This window comes from Carcharhinus amblyrhynchos, unplaced genomic scaffold (genome assembly GCF_965287045.1).
Source record: "Carcharhinus amblyrhynchos unplaced genomic scaffold, sCarAmb.v2.hapA scaffold_38, whole genome shotgun sequence".
Classification (NCBI taxonomy): Eukaryota; Metazoa; Chordata; class Chondrichthyes; order Carcharhiniformes; family Carcharhinidae; genus Carcharhinus; species Carcharhinus amblyrhynchos.
The window spans coordinates 10749323-10772892 of NW_027649779.1; the positions used below are offsets into that span (position 1 = coordinate 10749323).

Below are 23570 nucleotides of genomic sequence, written 5' to 3' on the forward strand. Positions count from 1 at the left end.
GAAGGTTTATCTTTGTTTCCTTATGCACACATGCCATGTAACGTCCTGAGTTTTTCCAACCTCATCACATTTCAGTGCAGATGTCAGGTCCGCTTTTACATGGCAGTGAAAATACATTTAGTTTCATCCAAAACAATGTATATTTGCATTACCTCTTTCGATTCCTCCAGAAGGAGGTCATTCGGCCCATCGAGTCCGCACCCACAACAATCCCACCCACGCCCTATTCCTCGTAAACCCACATATTTACCTTTCTAATCCCTCTGACACTAGAATCAATTTAGCATGGCCAATCAAACTAAAACACGCATCTTTGAATCGGAAACGGGAACACCCGGAGGAAACCCACGGAGGCACGGGGAGAACGTGCAAACTCTGCACAGACGGTGACCCGAGGACCTGAGTCCCTGGCGCTGTGAGACATCAGTGCTAATCACTGTGCTACCGTGCTGCCCTTTCCACTGCATTCAATGTTACTGCAGTTCACTCCATTCAAAGTTTTAGCATCAATCTGTGATAAACCATCCTGTGGTGATTCTGCTGAATAACATTAAATTAGATTGTGAGGAAGGGTGTCGAAGTTTGCAGGGTGACTTGGACAGGTTGCAGAGCTGGGCCGCGAGGTGGCGGATGGAGTTTAATGCGGAGAAGTGTGAGGTAATCCATTTCGGTAGGAATAACAGATGTGTTGAGTATAGGGCTAACGGGGGGACTTTGAATAGAGTGGAGGAGCAGAGGGATCTAGGTGTATGTATACATAGATCCCTGAAAGTTGGGAATCAAGTAGATAAGGTTGTTAAGAAGGCGTACGGTGTCTTGGCGTTTATTGGTAGGGGGATTGAATTTAGGAGTCGCAGCGTCATGTTGCAACTGTACACAACTCTGGTGCGGCCGCACTTGGAGTACTGTGTGCAGTTCTGGTCCCCACATTACAGGAAGGATGTGGAGGCTTTGGAGAGGGTGCAGAGGAGGTTTACCAGGATGTTGCCTGGTATGCAGGGGAGGTCCTATGAGGAGAGACTGAGGGATTTGGGGTTGTTTTCACTGGAAAGAAGGCGGCTAAGAGGGGATCTTATAGAAACATATAAGATGATTAGAGGTTTAGATAGGGTGGATGGTGATAGCCTGTTTCCTCGGATGGAGAAAGCTAGCACGAGGGGGCATGGCTTTAAATTAAGGGGGGGTAGTTATAGGACGGATGTCAGGGGCAGGTTCTTTACCCAGAGGGTGGTGAGGGACTGGAATGCCCTGCCTGCTGCAGTTGTAAATGCGCCTAGTTTGGGGGCGTTTAAGAGATTGGTGGATAGGTTTATGGACGAAAAGGGATTGGTTTAGATTAGTGGGTCAATGTTTTTTTTTTAAATAAGACTGGTCGGCGCAACATTGTGGGCCGAAGGGCCTGTTCCGCGCTGTAATGTTCTATGTTCTATGTTCTATGTTCTATCACCGTTAATGGACCATCCAACGTTGGACACCATTGATTTTAAACTTTGCTGCTTTTCTGGGTGAACTCCAGCTCTCCATTCCTCCCGCAATGTCACCGCTCAAACTGAGTCTTTCTCCTTCCCACATTGTTAAACTCACAGTTACTGGTTTCTGAGTGAAAACTGCCTCCACTTCACTGGAGGTGGGAAAGTTTACTATTTCATTTAAGTAAATGTTTTCTTATCATTGAATCAGAGATTTGGACCCAGATCTGCGAGATATTTGTGTCGGTAGAAACAACAAACTTTCCCCCATTAACAGCCAGATTTTAACCCGTATCAGCATTTTGTGTCATCAGCCCTCTCTCTTATTTTCTTTTTTGGTTCTTTACATGTGACTTTTCCAATTCAGACGCAATCAAGGAAATCTGCCGAATATTGATTCTGATAGTTGCAGACCGGGAAGTAACGCAGGATTGTTGTACAGCAATAAATCTACATTCCCTAACCGGGAATCGAACGCGGGCCGCGGCGGTGAGAGCGCTGAATCCTAACCACTAGACCACCAGGGAAGCTGGTATAAGCTCTTTAAAATGTTCATTTATCCATGAATCACCTGCTTTTTATTGTATTTCGGACTTCTTATTCACCAAATGCAAGTTTATCTTTCACATTGTAACGTTTATTTCACACACAAATGACTGTTTCAGCCAATGAAAGCAGTGATTCATGTTAGCTGGAACAGGAAATGGGCAGTGAGGTGAAATAGTCCCGCAAACTGCTTATGCGGCACTTTCAATTTCCAAAACCCACCAACCTCATCACTGTGGCTCCTGTGAAACTTGGAAGGTAAAACACGGCAGGCTTTCATCACGGAGGGTAACGGGGACAAGTCGTTAAGTCATAAGTGTTTGCAGATGGCACAAAGATGGCAGGATTGGCGGATAGCGAGGAGGATTATCAGGTGACACAGCAGGATATAGATAGGCTAGTATATTGGGCAGATAGATGACAGATGGAATTTAATCCTGATAAATGCGAGGTGATGCATTTTGGAAGGAATAATGTAGAGGGGAGTTACATGATAAAGGGTAGACCAATTAAGAGTATAAAAATGCAGAGGGACCTGGGAGTGCAAGTGCACAAGTCTCTGAAGGTGGCAACACAGGTGGAGAAAGTGGCAAAGAAAGCTTACAGAATGCTAACCTTTATAGAAAGGGGTATAGAGTATAAGAGCTGGTGTCTAATGCTACAGTTGTACAGAATGTTGGTTAGACAGCATTTGGAGTACTGTGTCCAGTTCTGGTCACCTTACTACCGGAAGGACGTGGAGACCCTGGAGAGAATGCAGAGGAGGTTTACCAGGATGATGCCTGGTTTGGAAGGACTGAGTTATGAGGAAAGATTGGGTAAACTGGGGCTGTTTTCCTTAGAAAGACGGAGATTAAGGGGGGGTCTGATAGAGGTGTATAAAATAATGAAGGGTATAGACAGAGTAAACAGAGGCAGGCTTTTTCCTAGATTGGAGACAAATATCACGAGGGGTCGCGAGCTAAGGGTGAGGGGGGAGAAGTACAGTTTTGGATATTAGAGGGAGGTTTCTCACACAGAGGGTCGTGGGGATATGGAATGCACTACCAAGTAAGGTGGTGGAGGCAGGCACGCTGGACTTGTTTAAGGTTTACTTAGATAGGAACATGAGTGAAACACGGATGGAGGGTTACAGGGGACGGTTTTAAATGAGGGTCAGAGCCTCGGGACATTACTGGAAATCTAATGCTACATGTGTTGATGTTTTGTCTCTTTTACTCCGCAGGTGTATCGGCCCACCTTGTTGTCTAACGAGGGGCATGAACACGGTGGGTCGTGTGTGGGCTGCTGTTGGATGTTTCGAGAGTGGCCTAGTACTTCGCGTCGAAGTGTGTGCTTAAAACTGGACCAGCAGATGGGCAACACAACAGCTCAGTGACTATCACTGCTAGCTGTGCAGATACATGGATTTGGGCCAGTGTCTGTGGGAGTTTGCATTCTCCCTGTGCTTGCGTGGGTTTTCTCTGGGTTCTCCAGTTTCCTCCCACACCCCAAAGATGTGCTGTTAGGCTGATTGGAGTCACAAATTGCCCCTAAATAATTCTCCCCTGAATTTGGTTTCCAATGGGGGTACCATAAGCATAGACACGGGTCAAGGGAGGTGTAGGAAAAATGCTTTGTTAAGATGGCGGCGCGGGCTCTATCACATGTGATGCGATAGAAATCAATCGTCATTAAATAATGCTGCTAACACCAGTTAACAGCACAGCCGGGAACAATTGACAACTATTTTTTATGGGCACCCACGGACCCATTGCCAAGAGGCAACTGTTCGTTGTGAATGCTGATGGTGAGAAAGTAGTGAAATTGCGTCCCTGGGTGATTTTCGAACCACCAACCTTTGGGCGGTTAATAGCCAAACGCTCTAACCAATTGCGCCACAAAGACTGAGACAGTATAGGCTAAAGTCGTGGGTCAATGACCACAATTCTATTTCTGGCATCCTATTCCAGAACTGCAGCATGACAGCACTGTTTACAACTCTATACAAGTCTCTTTAGTTCCGTTGATCCCGCAGCACTGCTGTAGTGTGTTGGTTATTCCCTTTCTCCTATGAACGGGCAGGTAAAATAAATCCACGTCTCTTACCACAGGGAGAAATTCAACGGGAGGCACCATTTTTATTATGGGATTGAAACATTCAGGCACATAAATTCGGTCCGTTACAGGAAAGTTCAGTAGATCCGCACTGAGTCTCGATTCCCTCATCTGTCTGAGCGGTTTTTCCTGTTTCTTAGTGATGAAAAACGATTTAAAAAAAATTCTTCTGTGAAATGTGTGCCATTTCCCCTAGTACACTTACAATATCACTTGTATCTGTCTTTTTGAGCGCACACTACTATCAGATATTTCAGATGGTGATTAACCATATTAATCTGCACCTATAAACCCATTAAATTCTGTTGTAGACTGAACGAGATGCGGATAAATGCTCGGTGTCAAAATCGAACTTCCCTGTCTTTTCGTCAAAATAACGTGTTTATAATTTCACAGAAAGTATTTGAGGGTGATATCAGATCAACGATAACGTGTTTAACATCGAACTTCGGTTCATGTTGAGCAACAAACTGAAATCAAACAATTTTCTCTTCCACCACACGAGAAAATTTATTGACTGTTTCTGCCCGGTTTCGAACCAGGGACCTTTCGCGTGTTAGGCGAACGTGATAACCACTACACTACAGAAACAGCTGACAGTGTAACATAGCGAATCTGCCTGTCTGCAATGTTCAACTAGGCTGTGTTGCTGCAGGTTCCGATGGTGAGACTGAGAGCCCATGTCACTGAATTCAGGAAGATAACCGTTACTTTCAATCTGATTGTACAACTTATCCCCAACATCAACATTTAAAAGCGTTCGTCTGGCAAATATCTAAGGGGGCAATGATTTCTGCCCATGCATTAATGCATCTTTTTCATCTTTCTTCCAATAAACATCCGCATTTTGTATCATCAGCGCTTCGTAACCTGTCGCTCCCTTTTTTCTTTGTCCTTTAAATGTAACATTTCCAATTCAGATACTAAAGAGGAAATCTCCCTGATACTGATTCCGCCAGAACTGGTGCAGACCGGGAAGTAATGCAGGATTGTTCTACAGCAATAAATCTACATTCCCTGACCGACAATCGAACCCGGGCCACGGCGGTGAAAGCACCGAATCCTAACCACGAGACCACCAGGGAAACTGGTAAATGCTCTATAAAATATTAATTTATCCATGAACCACCTGCCTTTTGTTTTGTTTCTGTCTTTTTATTCACCAAATACAAGTTTCTCCTTCACATTGTCATGTTTATATCACACACAAGTGATATCAACTTGTGGCCACAGTGCAGAATCCAAACCACTGATCCAACAGGGAAGCTGGCAGTGACTTTCCCAATCAGCGGATCATCGTCATTTTAGCCTTTCTCTTCGTTCTCTTCCGTCACACAATAGGCAGGTTTCTCATTAAGAAAAACCGCACTCTGCTTATTTCCACACTTGACATTTGTCATCGAGCCCATGGTGGTGAAAACGATGGCGTTGCACCATTGGAACACCCGGGTTCCGCCATCACCAGCTCAGTGTTACCTTGTTACTCCGGGACCCGGCAGTCAGAGTGTTCTCCCACCCCCAGTAAGTCCCCAGAGTTCAGAAGCTGAGACATCTTCTTCAGAGCCTTCAGTGTATACTCGATGGAGACGAATATCACGCGAAGGCCACCTCCACGCCCCCACTACTTCCCTTCAAAAAACAGAGCAACAGGAAATTAAGAAACGACGAGCTTAAGGACAGTTTAAATGATGGTGTCCCTTCAGTGCAGCTCATTGTGTTTCTAAAGTGAGATGATTTCTGTTTGTTACACAGTTCAGGCTGACCTGATTCAGAGAAGGATCAGGCTCAATCCTCCCGATGGCCTTTCCCAACTCCATTTCTTTAAACGAATTTCAGTAACATTTCCATTAAATAATATGATTCTGACATGGGTCAATGTGGTTGTGTGGCCAAGCGGTCTAAGGCTCCAGTGTCCGTGGAGGTGTGGGTTCGAATCTCAACGCGAACGAAATGGATTTAAATTTTGATACTTGCTGCTTTTGTAAGATTGAATGCAGGTGTGTGTGCAGTGTCGTTTTCGTCATGTGATTCTTCTGTGAAATGTGCGCCTTTTCCTCTAGTTCACTTACAGTATTACTTGTATCTGACTGTTTGAGCACACACTACTATCAGAAATTTCTGATGGTGAATAACCGTATTCGTCTGCACCTATAAACCCATTAAATTCTGTTGGAAACTGAACGAGATGCGAATAAATGCTCGGTGTCAAAATCGAACTTCCCCGTCAGTGCACCTTATTTCACAGAAAGTATTTGAGGGTGAAATCAGAGAAATGATAACATGTCTTTAACACTGAGTTTCGGATAACGTGCAGCAACAAACTGAAACCAAATAATTTCCCTTCCCCGACATAAACAAGCTTAATGATTGTTTCTGCCCGGTTTTGAACCGGGGACCTTTCGCGTGTGAGGCGAATGTGATAACCACTACACTACAGAAACAACTGGAAAACTAACGGAGCAAATCGGCCTGTCTGCAATGTTCAACTAGGCTGTGCTGCTGCAGGTTCCGATAGTTGGACTGAGAGCCCATGTCACTGAATTCAGGAAGATAACCGTTACTTTCAATCTGATTGTACAACTTATCCCCAACATCAACATTTAAAAGCGTTCGTCTCGCAAATATCTAAGGGATCAATGATTTTTACCCATTCATTAATGCATCATTTTCATCTTTCTTCGAATAATCTCAGCATTTGTATCATCAGCTCTTTGTAGCCTGTCGCTCCCTTTTTTCTTTGTTCTTTAAATCTGACATTTCCAATTCAGATACTAAAGAGGAAATCTCTCTGATGCTGATTCCGACAGAACTGGTACAGACCGGGAAGTAACGCAGGATTGTTGTACAGCAAAAAATCTACATTCCCTGACTGGGAATCGAACCCGGGCCGTGGCGGTGAAAACGCCGAATCCTAACCACTGGACCACTAGGGAAGCTGACTAATTTTAACATATTAATTTATCCATGCGCCACCTGCCTTTTGTTTTATTTCTAAACGGGGACACAATCTCAGGATAAGGAGCTGATGATTTCGGACTGAGATGTGGAGAAATTGCTTCACTCAAAGGCTGGTGAATCTTGGGAATTCTCTACTCCAGAGGGTTCTGATGTTCCATCATTGAATACATTTCAGTTTGGGTTTGACAGATTTATGATCTGTCCAGGAATGAATGGAAACAGGAATATGGAATTGGAACAAATGCTCAGCCACAAGCTCATTTTTCAATTTTTTTATATGTTTAAAGGTATAATGGAAGCATTTATATGTATAATGATATATATATGTAATGGTGTACAGATATATATATGTGTATATGTATATATAATGTTATATGTAATATGTTTGAAGTCAATCGTCATTAAATAATGTTGGTAATACCAGATAACAGTACAGCCGGAAACAATTCACAGCTATTTTTTATTGGCACCCACGGACCCATTGCCAACCGGCAACTGTTTACCCGTGAATGCTGATGGTGAGGAAATAGTAAAATTCCGTCCTTGGGTGGTCTCGAACCACCAACCTTTCGGTTAACAGCCGAACGCGCTGACCAATTGCGCCACAGAGACTGAGACAGCCGCTAAATATATTCTAAACCAGTTTGGGACCAATGATCACGCAATCTGAAGTTTAATTTTTTTATTCATGCACTGGGCTTTGCTTCTATCAGGGCTACAATTAACCTTGTCTCATTTATGACTGTTCATGGCAGTGTTCACTGCAATCACACATTTGGTGCAGTCTTGTACAGTAATGCACTAGGCCATATCTCTTTATATACTGCGTTTGACTCATTTGAATCATTATTGCAATAGACTTTGCAACTGTGTACACTACATTACATGCCGCTTCATTTATTAATACATATAGACATGCCATGATAAATGCTACAAGTCATCGTCTCTGGACTATTATTACTTAGTCAAGAGTTCACTTACGTTACATTAGGCTCCATCTCAGATATTATTGTGCTAGGCTCTATGTCATGCACTACTGAACACACCCGTGTATCACTAATAAAGCAGACACTTTCTCACTAATTGTTTTTCTATCAAATGTGTCTAATAGATGGAATCGAACAAAGAGCGAGTGAGAAGAATAGATGGATATTAACTAAAAAGTGCAATATAATTGTGTGGATGAAATTGTGTTATAGATCAGAGTGAGTTAGGGCTCGAATTGTGCTGAAGTTAAAAATTATAACAAGGAACTATATTTACATATACACAGAACATATTATAGAGGCAGGGTTCGGCTGGATTTCTGAACGGACTAAGGAAAAAAATGAGCGCCGAGGAATGGAAAATCCAGCGAAAAAGAGGCATGTGTCCAACTATAATGAAATATTATTTGATAATGTCTGGATGATAAAATAGACAAATCTTTAAATCACTAAAATGTAAGGTTATGCAATAATTAGCTGGTAATCGACATGTTCACTAGCCGGAAGGTAAATATGAAGGCAAGTGTTAAATTCACTATCCTTCGGCCAGATTTTCCTGTGAATCTTACTGACAGAGATATTAATGCCATTGCTTTACTGATTGTTCCCTTTCCATGGAAACAGGGAAATAAATTGTCCTCAAATATCTCCTCAAACCTGCTGCACTAACCTTGTGATAAAAATGATACATCACCGCCATCTGCTGGCGGACCACAGAGACTGCAGGCGCTGTGCTTGTGAGTCTGCGAACCGGTAACTGAAATATAAATATTGAACGATATTGTCCGAGATTGGAGCTTATAGAAGGATCTCGGCTGACGTATTCGCCCTTTTTATAACCAGGCACCGCAGATAAATCGTGTTCTTCATTTCCCATTGGGAGATAATGTCTGGAGATTGAAGTTGGGATGATTTGAAACTTCAAATTGTACATTCGATGCAGTTATCAGACGTTAATCAAATTCAGAATCTTAGTGGGTAATCATTGCTGCCCTCTGCAATTCGTTTATCAGACATTTTCACGGTTTAGTCTTAAAAAAGGCACAAAGAATCAGACATTTACAGGGACACACGCACACACACACACACACACACACACACACACACACTCACACACACACACACACACACACACAGGTATTGGAGCCCACAGAGATACAAGGGGGCATACACAGATTCAGGGACACATATAGATGCAGGGGCACACTAGATTCAGATACACCAAGATTCAGGCGCAGACATTTTGAGATCCTCGTAACTCGAAAGATACAAGGGCACACACAGAATCAGAGGTATATACAATGTCTCCGCTTGTACACTGCCAAATTCTCTCTCGTAGTTCCAGACTTTTCAATGAGTTGAAGCAGGCAACTGTTTACCCGTGAATGCTGATAGTGAGAAAAATAGCAAAATTCCGTCCCTGGGTGGTCTCGAACCACCAACCTTTCGGTTGACAGCCGAACGCGCTGACCAATTGTGCCACAGAGACTGAGACAACAGCAGTAAAATATATTCTAAACTAGTGTGTCAATGACCACAATTCTATTTCTGAAAGCCTGTTCCAGAACTGCAGCATGATCGCACTGTTTACAATTCTATACAAGTCTCTTTAGTTCTCTTGATCCTGCAGCACTGCTGTCGAGTGTTTCTCCTGTGAACGGGCAGGTAAAACACATCCATGTCTCTTATCACAGGCAGGAAGGGAACTAACCACCAGTAGCCCAAAGTTCCAATACTTTCCACTCAATCATCATTAACACCATTCACAACTGCACCACCTTCCGAATATTGTGATCCATTTCCCTCAGGATTTACTTCCAGGAATTAATATTTCCCTTGTTTTCCCCCAATTTTGACAGGAGATTCGCTTCAATATACAGAGTGAACGGAGAAAGAAGAAGCTTTGCTTTGGCCGGGAATCGAACCCGGGCCTCCCGCGTGGCAGGCGAGAATTCTACCACTGAACCACCAATGCTGCGCTTGCTACTACTACACCCACATGCTCTCTCTTCCTTCACACTCAGCAGCATTGTAGTTTTCTTACTTTGTCCTCTCATTTCCCAAATGCCCACAAATGCTCTCACTCAAATCTCACACGCAACATCGTACAAGCCTCTCATGCTGTTCAACACCTTCCTTTCATTCACAACCGCATCTCAAACTTTCAACCTTCCTCCAAAACACAAACACTCTGCAACAGTCCCCCTCTCACACAGCCTCATTCTCCCAAATATGCCTCTGCTTTCTCCACATCAGTCCAAACACGCTCAAAACGTATTCAAATCATTTGCACACTGCCTCTTACACTCAACTCATATCACGACAATACACATCATGCCATTCTGCAAATGCTTTAAGTTGCTTCATTTCTTCAAAGCTGGTACCCAGTGCGACACCAGGCCAAACTTCCACTTTCAAGACTTGATGGCACCTATATAGGGTTACAAGTTAGCTCGGAATGAGTTAAAAAAATAGGGCTTAGGAGAGCTAGTAGGGGGCATGAGAAGTCCTTGGCAAGTCGGATAAAGGAAAACCGCAAAGCTTTTTACTCTTACGTTAAAAAATGCATTAAATCTTCATATATCGAGGCCAGTCTGCGACATCTGAAAGCAATGAATCCTAACCACGAGACTACCAGGATCCCATCTGCCTGATTCTCCCAGGTACTGATTACAGGAATGTGCACAGCGCCAATTGTCCGCACTCACACACTCCTTCCTGTCTGTTAAGGTTTGAAATTGTTTATATTTTTCACATTGGCTTCCAGTGTGATGAAAGCAGAGCTGTGATAAACTGATGTTGTTCAGTGGATTTACTGCAGTAAAGTTTATGTCAGTTCGATGCAAACATTGGTGTTTGAATGTGGTCAGTTACAGTGGAATTTAATGCAGTGGAAAGTAGCCTACTCGCTTTTACAGGAGGAACCAGCAAGGGAAATATAAATATGAATAATTGTGCAACGGGACTGATATTTCTCTCTGTTGTTCAAATTGGCACAAGTATTGATTCACGATTTTCAGGTTGTGCCCATGTGTTGGGTTCTGTGGTGTAATGGTGAGCACTCTGGACTCTGAATCCAGTGATCCGAGTTCAAATCTCGGTAGAACCTTGTTTTAATTTGCAAATACAGATGATGGGTTGACTGTCGAGCATTTGGTTTAAGTTTATCACCAAGTCCGAATCGAGAGGAGAATTTGCCAGCCCGATCAACTGCTGTTACTCAGTTCAAGGGCAATGCGGGATGATAGGAAATGAATGAAGACAATCTGAACAATGGACCTTTTCCTCACAAGTTAACGCAAACTTTTTGACAATGTTTCTGCCTGAAACTTTCGAAACGTCGAGCTAATATGTAACAACTATCCCACTTTCCCATGTGGGCCAGTGGCGTAATGGATAACGCGTCTGACTACAGATCAGAAGTTTCTAGGTTCGACTCTTGGTTGGCTCAGTACAAACCTTTAAAAGGTGGTCTTAAATTCCTTGTTACTTTCGATGAAAAAGGTATTTAATAGCTTTATTCTTATTCAGACAAATGCTGGCAAGCATATTTTCAGCTTGTTTGGAGAAAGTAATGTTAGGAAATTGCTAATGAACAGTAACCGACTATTTTAAGTTATTTATTTCGAAAAAAATCATTTAATAAGATTAGGATATTAAATAAATGCTAACCTCAAATACATTTTGGGCAAAATTCAACGTCTTAGAGAATTTACACAATTTTGTGAAATTTTTCATAATATTCAGCATTTCTGATTTTGGAGAAAGCATTTCAAGCTGAGGTCAGTGCAAACATAATATGACTGTAACAGCGAGATTCTGACAATATTCAGTACGAAACTGAAATCATACAGACTTCCCTCACCCTGGCATGTTTCAGATGTTGATTAACTATGTTAGTCTGCACCTAAACCTATTAAATTGTCTTGTAGACTGGATGACTTGCTGATATGTGCAGGTGTCAAAACAGGCAAGTTTCTTTCCTGGTATTGCATCAAACAATTTATCATTTCTGATTTGACACAAAGCATTTGAGGCCGAGGCCACAGCGAAGATACGATTGGTTTCACATCGAGATTCAGATACTGTTCAGCAACAAAATGCCCCGGCTGATGAAGGCATGCTTTAAGATGCGAGGGGCAAGGTTTAAAGGAGATGGACGTGGCAGATTGTTTGCACAGAAAATAGTGGGTTCCTGGAACTCGCGGCCGGGGAGAGATAGTAGGAGCGGATGCAGTTGTGACTTTTAAGTCAGTTGACAAGTACATGAATAGGATGGGAATAGAGGGATATGGTCCCGAAAGGATAGGGGATTTTAGTTAAGTCGGACAGCATGGTCAGTGAAGGTTTGAAGGGCCGAAGGGCATGTTCTTGTGCTGTAATTTTCTCTGTTCTTTGTACTGCCATTTTTTTTTTACCCAAAACTGACCTTCAGGCCCTGTAGCTCTATATTTAACCACTCCACTTCTAACTTCTTCTCCAGTCACACAATCCTGTGCGATGTCTGTACTGATCTTATTGTGGCATCATGAGCGTTCCACATGCAACATGACTGACATCTATAAATTCTCACCTTGAACATTGCAATTGAAATTTCAAGACAAGCAAAGCCTTTTGAGTGGAATGGTCCAGATTCCCATCCCCTTTTAATGTGAACAAGTTGTTTCTGATTTCACTACAGAGATTGTCTATTAAACAATGACTGAACACAGGGGATGAATGTGAGAAGCTGAAGTTTCCAATTGAAGAGGTTCCCAGTGTCTCTGAGCAGCTGAACTGGGAAAGCCTTTGGGCAGGGACTGCGCTGCTGCTATTTCCCTTCCTGACCACCGGGGGTCGTTGTAACTCGACGGGACGCTGCTCCTCCCAGTATCACCTCTTGCCCACTCCTGCCCGGCCGCTCGTTGGCGGAACATCCGGGTCCTGTAGTGAGGCGGGACCAGCCGCCATGTTGCCGTGACGTCACCTTCAGCCCCTCCCCCCGTCGAGGAAAAAGCGGCGGTTCAGAAATGTAGAAAGTGAGAGAAATTCCCACCCGGAAATCCCGCCTAGAGCGGAATTAAAATTAAATAAAATACATATTTTTATAAAGAGGCAGGTGGCGGAACCGCGCGTGTGCTGTAGTATTTTCCCAGAGCGCACCGCGCTGGAGTGATTGAAAAATAGACGCAATAAAAAGAATGTTCCCGAAAGGAGAAGGAACCGAAAGTCTGACGGGTGAGGATGTGAATGATAATCATCAAGATTCAACATATTAAAAGATTAAAATGTAACTGCCTGGGCGCATGTGCAGGAGGGGAATTCCCCCAGAGTGCACTGAAATTAAATATTGAAACATATACAGTGTACAATTGTACAATGAGCGTTGACAAGGTGTCATCTGGACTCGAAATGTCAGCCCCTTTCACTCCTTATAGTTGCTGCCAGTCCTTGTGAGACTTGCCAGAATTTTCCCTTTTCGTTTCCGATTCCAGGAACCGAGTAATTTGCGTTTATCACTGAGTACAATGGATTGAGATTATTTGAAAGAAGATGAAAATGACGCATTAATAAATGGGCAGAAATCATTGCTCCCTTAGATATTTTCGAGACTGACACTTTTAAATTTTGCTGTTCGGGATAAGTTGTACAGTCAGATTGAAAGTAACGGTTATCTTCCTGAATTCAGTGACATGGGCTCTCAGTCGAACCATCGGAACCTGCAGCAACACAGCGCAGTTGAACATTGCAGACAGGCAGATTCGCTATGCTGAGCTTCTAGTTGTTTCTGTAGTGTAGTGGTAATCACATTCGCTTAACACGCGAAAGGTCCCCGGGTAGAAACATTTCGTCAAATTTTAGCTTTCTGACGTCTGCTATGGAGCATTCCTTGATTTGAGTTTGTTGTTCAACATTATCCGAACCTCGATGTTAAAGGCATGTTTTCATTGCTCTGATATCACTCTCAAATGTCTGCTGGAAAATAATAAACTCCTTTTTGACGCACTGACAGGAAAGTTCGATTTTGACACCGAGCATTTATTCCCATCCTGTTCAGGCTCCAACAGAATTTAGTGGGTTTCTAGGTGCAGACTCATATGGTTAATGACCATCTGAAATATCTGATAGTACTGTGTGCTCAAAAAGACAGATACAAGTGATACTGTAAGTGAACCTGTGGAAATGGCGGACATTTCACAGAAGAATCTTTTTAATGGCTTTTCATCACTAAGAAACAGGAAAAGCCACTCAGACAGATGAGGGAATCGATGCTCAGTTCGGATCTACTGGACTTTCCTGTAAAGGGCCGGATTTTATGCGCCTGAATGTTTCACACCCATAGTGAAAAAAGCTCAAGTGTGAACAATAGATAGTTCTTGATTCCCCTCCATTTAAATGTAGTTGACTTTGTGTAAAAGCTGACGACAGCCAATCTGAAAATTGTGATCTGTATTACCCGGAGATTTTATTCGTTGTATTGGTCAGTTATGTTTTCAATTCAGTGATGATCAATATCCCTTGAAAGTTATTTGCTTTTGTTTGAAAGCTGACTGTGGTCAATTTCAAAATAATTACCATGGGATGTGTATTTTCCAGTGATTCGCCTTCTTTTGTTGGTTAGTCATGCTTGCAATTCAATGCTGTCTATTTCAAAGATATTCAGTCCAGAATGAGGGCATTTCGTGTCAAATAAATGTATTGAAGTTAAAGGTTGAATCAAAGAACCGGGAAGGTGCAATGTGATTCGATGGGATTTTTATTCTCCGGCCATTTTCATATCGGCAAATTGTCACTTTGTGCAAAAGGAGGCCATGATGTTCGGTTAGTGATCAGAGAGCGCCCTCACGTGGACAGTACAGCATTGGAAACAGACGCAGAACCAAGACCCGAGATATCTGCACTCAGAGACACATCCAATACAGGCACAACACTGGACAAGAGGAACCTTCCTCTCAACATCCACACTGTTAGCACCTCTCAGAGTTTTGAAGGTTTCAGTCAATTTGCCTCTTACTCTTCTGAATTCTCGTGGGCACAAACCTGACATCACCATCCTTCCCTCATAAGATAACCCGCTCATAACTGGCAATAGTTCAATGAAACTCCTCTGAACTTTTTCTAACGCATTAACATCTTTCTTAAGAAAAGGAGGCAAGTAGTGTGCACAATATTCGAGATATGCCCAATGCCCTCGCTAATACCAAAATTTCCGATCTATCTTTGTGTGTCAGCACATTTAACATTTATATCTTCACTCTCTTCATCACTGCAGGAATCATCCCAATTATATGTTTCTTGACCAATTCAGCCCGAGTGTATTTCTTCAGGTCAAATCCAGATCAATTAACTTGTTTGAATTTTATGCTGTGTGACAGAGATTGTTTGTGAGGATATTTCTCTTAACGGGCGTTCAAAAGCCACGTGATACGGTGCTGCACCACAGTCTTGTTCAATGGCAGAAGGATCTTGACACAGAGGGAGCGGGTTGAAGTAAATTGGTGGAAGAAACCTGGAGCCATCACGAAAAACATTGTCAGACAGTGAGTGATCCAGATCTGGAATGTGCTGTTTGAGAGTGTGGTGCAGGCAGAGCCAATTAATGGTTTCAAAATGGAATTGCATATGGCCTGAAAATGAACAAAATGCTAGACTGTGGGGTACAGAGTGTTATTGGATGAATTGCCCCTTTAAAGGATCAACACATACATGAAGCTTCAAAATGCCTTCTTCTCTGCTGTAAGTACTTTGTCAATGTTGAAAGGGAGACAGTGTCACAGTGGTAATATTTCTGCGAGAGTAATTCCGAGGCTAGGCAAATTTCTCAATATATATACTCAAATTCACTTACAAAAGGTTTTTAAATGCAATTACAATTTTGAATTTAAAGTTCGTTTCTGTAATTGCGGCCATGGCAAGAAATATATCAGATTATCTAATGCCCTGCAGAAAAGGAAACCTTCCATCATTCCCCAGTTTGGCCCAGAGGTGACTCCAGGCGCACACGTGTTTGGCGATTATGTACCTTCTTTGATGGTCTAGAAAACCAGTAAATTCAGTGTAATAGTGATTGCCAATATATGCTGGCCTTACCAGCTGGGTATACAGCCCATCAAAGAATAAGAAACAGCAACTGAAATCAGCATTTCACAACACCTGCAATAGCAAAGATAGTCCAGGAGATGGCAGTGAAACTGTGCTTTTTGGCACGACACGATACAGATGATCATCTGAGTTATTTCTGTAATAGACTCAGTCTTTGTCCATCCTAAACGTGACCCAGTTTCTCTGACACGAAATCATTTTGCTGATTATATGATAATAATTCGGAGCTGATTTTGTACTCAACAAAATCCCAGTTGTTGCTATACTGCACCAAGCCTCATTTGACATTACACCGTTCATTCTGGCAGTTATGACAGCACGGAATTAATCCTCGTCTAATGGCATGAAACTCCATATCTCCGTTGTTACTTCACTGGACCCTCTCTCTCCTGATAATGTACCAGGATATGTTACTGTTTGCATTACACGAGGCTCCGTCTCAGTCATTACATTGCTGAAACCTGCCACAAATAAAGAAACATTGACAATCTCTCAATCACTGCTGCACTAGTCCACCTCCCTGTTTATACCGAATAATATTCTGTCTCTAATTATTATTCTGTTTCATGATTTATTTATTTCTGCAATTGCCCCTGTGAAAGTTTATATCAATTTAAAGGTTTGGTTTGAAATTACTGCATCGGCTTTGTCTCAGTTTATATTATACAATGACCAGAATCAGACAAAATTATACTGGGAGACAGTTCTATTGCGCCAGCTGCTCTCTCCTTTATCAGTGTGCCAAACCACACCTCTGCTCATTTTACACATTACCCTTTTTCAATTATTGCTTTATTCTGCATTGCCTCACTTTTTATTCCACTGGGTCACATCTCTGTTTATATCACACTAGATCATGTCTCTATTTTCTGTTAGCGCTGATACGCTGGAACCAGTCTCAGTTTAAATTACAGCGCACATTGACCCTGCTTATATTAGAATAGACCTTGTCTTTGTCAAAACTAAGTATGTCATGTCTCTATTTAGATGAGAAAACACCACGCTGGTTAGTAATATACTGTATACACTCTCTCAGTAATGACTGAACTGGACCCAGTCTGTATTCTTATTAGTACAGTTGCTGTATCGATACCCGGTGTATTCGGCTCTATCTCTGTATTACTGCACAAAACCCATCCCTCGTTTATATTACCACAGATAGCATTAGTTGGATTGGCCACGCAAAATTGCCCGTTTTTTTTCCTTCGAGTATGTGGATTAGCCATGGTAAATGTGTGGGGCTAACGGAGATAGGGCAGAGGGGAGGACCTGGATGGGACGCAGACTCGGTGGGCCAGATGGCCTTTCTTCTGAACTGTAGGAATTCTACGGTTCTATGTCTAAGAAATATCATAGACATTTGTGTGCTTGTGTATTTTATATATTGTATTTTCTAATAACCCCGTTTGGAGAAATGATCTCTTTTAGCAATTCCCCTTCAGTTTTCCCAGTGATAACCTTCAGCCCATCCCTGCCTTCCATGAATGCATGAACACACCAAACAGTTCATGTGTTTCAACTGAAGGCCATTTAAGTTGTAAGTATTTATTGACAACCATTCGGTTGTGTGCTCTTGCATACAAAATGATTTCAGCCTCACTATTTTGTTCCCGGCGTTGACTTATCTGTCTTTAGGGATCTGTTGGAAAATGGATAAATCGCATCTTGAATGACGAGGAGATTATGAAAATTGATCTTCTCAATGCCTCACTGAAGTTCCTGATATCGGACTCAATTGCGTGCTGATTTGTGAAAATGATGGTGAAAATGACCCTGGATATATAGCCGACAGGACATAATTATACCTCTAATTCTCAGACTTCTTATTCCTATTAATGCTAAGGATTGAAACATCTGCTGCTCTCCTGAGAAGGTTCAATATTTTTATTTAACCGTTATCTTCATCAATTCCATGGTAACTATCCCAAATATTTTCTACTGTGTATGGGTTATACAATCTCGGTAATACGATGAATCAGGATCAGGTGTATCATAAGGGTGGCCAGACCTTATGCGATATAAACGGTGATGTTGCCTGGTGAACATGGACTGCAGCGATTCAAGGTAGCAGCTCATCACAACTTTGGCAGGGGCACTTAGAGAGGGGCAACAGGTGTCAGTGCTCCCCACATCCTATAAATGATTAAAAATTCTGGAGTAACAACAGAGACAGAATCGAATCTAATATAGACAGATATTCTTGCACAATGATGACATAAACTGACCAAGAGAGTCATGCAAAGCAATGTATGGGATCTCTAGAGTAAGAGAGTCAGAGCATGATATCATATTTAAATAAACATTTCTTGTGCGTTTGATAATTCTGGAAAAAAGCAATTTGTTCAATAATAATCGACAGGTGTCAAAGAACAAAGAACAACCCAGCACGGGAAACAGGCCCTTCGGCCCAACGAGCCCGCGCCGCCGCATCGCCCTACACCTATTCTACCCTGCATGTCTACGAATGGGACCCTACTCAGTCAGATTCAGGGAAGAAATAGTGTCAATTTGGTGGAAACCAATTAGCCTAAGAGCACATCTTTGGGGTGTGGGAGGAAACCGGAGCGCCCGGAGGAAACCCACGCAACCACAGGGAGAATGCGCAAACTCCCACAGACACAGGCCCAAATCCATGTATCTGCACAGCTAGCAGTGCTAGTCACTGAGCTGTTGTGGAGCCCGTCTATCGGTCCAGGATCAAGCACACACACCGACATGAAGTACTAGGCCACTCCTGGACTTCCAAGAGCAGCCCACGCACAACCCGCCGTGTGCATGCCCCTCGCTTGACACGAGGTGGACCTCCACCTGTGGAATAAAGACAAAACATATTAGTTATACAGCCTGCCCTTCCGGTGTCTCCCGAGGTTTGACCCTATTTAATAGCCCCTACCATATCCCTCCATTCCCGTTTCACTCATATGCCTATCTAACTGCAACTTAAACGAGTCCAACGTGCCTGCCTCCACCACCCTACTCGGTTGCGCATTCCAGACCCCCACAACTCTCTGCGTAAAGAACCTTCCTCTTACCTCCAAATTATACCTCCCCCCCCTCACCCTTAAGTGATGACCTCTTGTGTTCGTACCCAGTCTAGGGAGCAGTCTCTCACTATTAACTCTATCTATTCCCTTCAGTATCTTATATACCTCTATCATGTCCCCTCTCAATCTCCTTCTTTCCAAGGAGAATAGCCCCAGTCTCTTCAGTCTCTCCTCGTAACCCAGTCCCTCCATGCCAGGCAACATCCTGGTAAACCTCCTCTGCACCCTTTCCAGAGACTCCACGTCCTTCCGGTAATAAGGTGACCAGAACTGGACGCAGTACTCCAAATGCGGTCTAACCAACGTTCTGTATAACTGAAGCATTAGACGGCAGCTTTTATACTCTAAGCCCCTTCCTATAAAGGCTAACATCCCATAAGCCTTCCTAACAACGTTCTCCACTTGTGACACAACCTTCATGGATTTGTGGACCTGCACTCCCAGGTCTCTCTGTACGTCTATACTCCTAATCGGCCTACCTTTTATCACATAGCTCCTCTCTGCATTATTCCTTCCAAAATGCATCACCTCGCATTTGTCAGGATTAAATGCCATCTGCCACCTATCTGCCCACTGCACCAAACTATCTATATCCTGTTGTATCACCTGACAATCCAGTTCTGTACCCGCCAACCCTGCCATCTTGGTGTCATCAGCAAACTTGCTGATCACACCACCTACTCCCTCTTCTAAGTCATTTATGTAGACTACAAAGAGGAGAGGTCCCAGTACCGAGCCCTGCGGCACACCACTGGTCACTGGCCTCCAGCCCGACAAGGTACCCTCCACAACTACCCTCTGTCTCCTATTTCCCAACCAGTTCTCAATCCACCTAACTACCTGGCCTCGTATCCCATGCGCCTTAACCTTTTCTACCAGCCTATGAAGGAAATCAGATTCAGGTTCTAATTCACACCTGATTGGGTAACGCTTTCCAAAAACAATCATAGGGAATAAGAACATTATAATTTGAATGACTAGCTTCAGTGTAGCACTAACAGAGACAGCTGGGCCCGGAGTCAGACTGGGGCCTGATATAAAAAAGCAATCATTTCTAGGGCCTTAGCGCGGGTGTCTTTGTCGTGACGAGTGACACAGGGATTTGTGTGGCAAACACGGATTGGAAACCCTATGACAACCGCAGGAGTGACTGACTCCACCTGACTAAGAGCTGTTATTCCCAAGGTCGGGGGGGGGGGTGCAGTCAGCCGTGGGAGACTCCATGTTTTCCTGTTATCTGAGGCAATAATGGTGAATTATTGTGAATAATCTGGTCCCTCTCATTCTTACAAATAGTCCTTCAGTTCGACAAAATTAGGACACGTGAAGACTGAAAAAAAAAACTAAATGTCAAAACATCATCGGAGGCAAAAAGAACAGTGCAATAAATGCTAAGGATTGTTGTCCTTTTCCTAAACAAGTTCGATCCAATGCTAATTTGTTCAAAGTCACGGCTTGTATATAGAATTGAATAATTGAATTTCGGAATAGTCCACCTCACCGCCCCCCACAATACTCCGCCTACACGCACACACACACACATACACAAACACACACACACAAGTGCTGTCAAAAGATAAGAGTACCACAAGATGAAAGCTGTGTGAATATTGCATTTTATTCAGGCTCAATGAAGGCTGGGGGTGATACAGGGTCGATGCTAGGACAATGATATCTAAGGGCCATTAAAATGGACCTATTCTCGAAAATCCTTCAAATTTTAACTCTATGAAGGATATATCAAATTAATTTTCCAAAGTTACTATGAAATCTGATTCCATCAGTCTTTCAAGTTCTTTATTCCAGTTCATAACAACTATTGTGTCAAGGTGAACATTTAAAATTCTGACGTCCTGTTCAATAAAATAAATCTTTTCCCATTGGTTACCGACTGTCCTTCGAGTAGAGATATTCTCTCTGGAATTACCCCACTCACAACTTCACGATTTTGAACTCGAATTAAAGTGTTCAAATGATTGACAAGGGAATGGAGAGAGACAACGGGAGATTTGGGAGAAAGAAGAACAGGGTGCTGCCAGATAAAAGCTGAGGAACAAAAATAAATAACAGATGGACAGAAAATGATCAAACAAGGAAAGATAACAGCTATCATTCCCTCCCTTCACGGAATCCGGGGGAGTTCAGTGACTGATCCACTGACCATTCCGATAATGTCCGGGAATGAAAACTCTGAACAGATCACATCAGGCTCATTTGTAAATGTCACCGCAATGTGATCTGTGTGACTCTGCCCTGACTCTGTGGGTAGATATAAGCCGCACTGACAGATGTTCTCACCAGATTGTGGTCTCTGGATTTATTTTCTGCTCAGAAGTGAGATGTGCGGTTTGGAACTGGCAGCATGAAACAGGAAGTTGTGTTACCTGAGAATGAAACAACCGGGGCCAGTTTGATGTTATCACCGTGAACAGTCTTCCTGCCTGTGAAGGTGAACTCACTCTGAAAGCATCAAGAACAGTCAGACAGATTGCTGCCGGTCTCAGCATTACATTCACCCCCATTCCCATTTTAATGAATCCAGAAAATTATCATATTAGGAGGTTTAAACAGATTAATTGAAGGGAAATGGACTAAAGATTATCACTGAGAGGAAACGTTAAAGCAACATTTCTTTCCCGCCGAGGTGTTTTATAGTAGGAAGTTTAAGTGTGTTCAGTGCTGTGTAACAGAGTTGAGGAGAGGGGTTTAAGCGATTGAGCTGGTTTGTTTCCGACACTGAATTTTCCACTGATGAGACTTTTGTGCTTCATCTTTTTAGTCAAAAGATGTCGGAACCAAAAAAGTAAATAAACTTTCTTTTTTCAACGAGTAGCCAGATCCGTTTCCTGGGTACCCGTGTAAGTGAGTTAATGGAGACTGAGGGAGAGAATAAAATTTATCTGATTTAGGTGCAGTCTGAGGCACAGAAAGATAGGAGAGATGTTCAGTGAGTCATTTGAAAGATGCATTGCACTGGCAGCGGAATGGCCAGCTGTACATCACATTCAAGGGCGCCCCGGGCGAATCATTACATTTAGGTATTGACTGAGACATAGAATGTGCAAGTAAATACTGAATATGTTACTCATATCGTTTTTCAAGTCAGTAAGAATTATTTACACAGTGATTAGCACTGGAACCTCACACTGTTACGGACACAGGTTCCATTTCGGCCTTGTGTAACTGTATGGTGTTTGAAAAATCACCCCGTGTGTGCGTGGGTTTCCCCCCAGGTTTACCGCTTTCCCTCTACAGTCCAAAGATGTACAGGGTGGTTGGAATGGCCATGTTCAGTTACCCTTTAGTGTCCATTTACAGTGCAATGTGACATACATTTATTATGTTCTTCAATCTCTTTTGAACAAGAGAACGCTACAAATTTCATCCCAAGCTTTCAAGAAAAGCTTGGCCTGGGTCCCACAGGTCCCTGGGCAATGTTTATAGTGTCTTCTTCCATACAACAGTCTTGGATCAACCTACAATTCCTTCGCCCCAGGGATTCAGAATCAATTCACTCCGTCCAAAGACACGTAAAAAAAGTCAAGAGAAAACGCTGGATAATCTCAGCAAGTCTGGCAGCATCTGTAAGGAGAGAGAAGAGCTGACTTTTCGAGTCCAATGACCCTTCATCAACGCTTTGTCAAAAGGTCATCTGGACTAGAAACGTCAGCTCTTTTCTCCCCTTACAGATATTACCAGGCCTGCTGAGATTTCCCAGCACTTTTTTTCTTTTGGTTTCAATTCCAGAAATACACAGTAATTTACTTTTATACTTCAAACAACACCATTCTTTGGAAATAACACAAGAACCAAAGATTCCCATCTTTACCTTGTCTGACCCAGATAGACTCCAGTTCCACTGTGAGGAAAATGACCCTTCACCACCACTGAAATTTCCGAGCAAGCCACCCAGTTGTATCAAAGTTTTTATGGAGATTCAAACAATAAAATCATCTCGAGGGCAAGTTTCACCAAGGTGGTTCACATCCGCCTTTTCAGCAGGGATAATTAATGTTGGCTTTGTCGGTGATGCTCACATCCAGAGGATCAATAAAAACAGCGCAAAGTGCTGCAGGTGCCAGAAATCTTTAAAAACGCTACTCAGCAGCTCAATGGGCATCAGCAGAGAGAGAAGCAGATTCACATTTAAGGTCGATGCCAGGATGCAAAATCTCTTGATACAACTACAAAGAGCAAGGCTGTTATGCCCAATGTGAGACACAAATCCTCATTTTTCAAATAAAATCGCATTGTGATGGTCATTTATCATATCTTGGTTTGTTAGAGCAAGTTACACACACATTACCTGCTGTATTTCCAACATTATAGCAGTGAATAAATTCAGCAAAGGTACATTAGTGAGTTGTAAGAACGTTGGGACGACATGA

The 23570-nt window shown here is 42.8% G+C and overlaps 1 long non-coding RNA gene and 6 other non-coding genes across 7 annotated transcripts in view; 2 read left to right on the top strand and 5 right to left on the bottom strand.

Moving 5' to 3' along the window:
- The window catches only part of LOC145362544 (uncharacterized), a 538269-nt gene that overhangs the window by 230428 nt on the left and 284271 nt on the right, over window positions 1-23570 (top strand). The gene's annotated exons all lie outside the window — the stretch shown is intronic.
- On the bottom strand, window positions 4631-4703 carry trnav-aac (transfer RNA valine (anticodon AAC)). The gene has a single exon. It is a non-coding gene; the product is annotated as a tRNA-Val (tRNA).
- On the bottom strand, window positions 6481-6553 carry trnav-cac (transfer RNA valine (anticodon CAC)). The gene has a single exon. It is a non-coding gene; the product is annotated as a tRNA-Val (tRNA).
- On the bottom strand, window positions 7609-7682 carry trnan-guu (transfer RNA asparagine (anticodon GUU)). The gene has a single exon. It is a non-coding gene; the product is annotated as a tRNA-Asn (tRNA).
- Window positions 9472-9545, bottom strand: trnad-guc (transfer RNA aspartic acid (anticodon GUC)). Its single transcript has one exon. It is a non-coding gene; the product is annotated as a tRNA-Asp (tRNA).
- trnag-gcc (transfer RNA glycine (anticodon GCC)) lies at window positions 9961-10031 on the bottom strand. Its single transcript has one exon. It is a non-coding gene; the product is annotated as a tRNA-Gly (tRNA).
- trnaq-cug (transfer RNA glutamine (anticodon CUG)) lies at window positions 11094-11165 on the top strand. Its single transcript has one exon. It is a non-coding gene; the product is annotated as a tRNA-Gln (tRNA).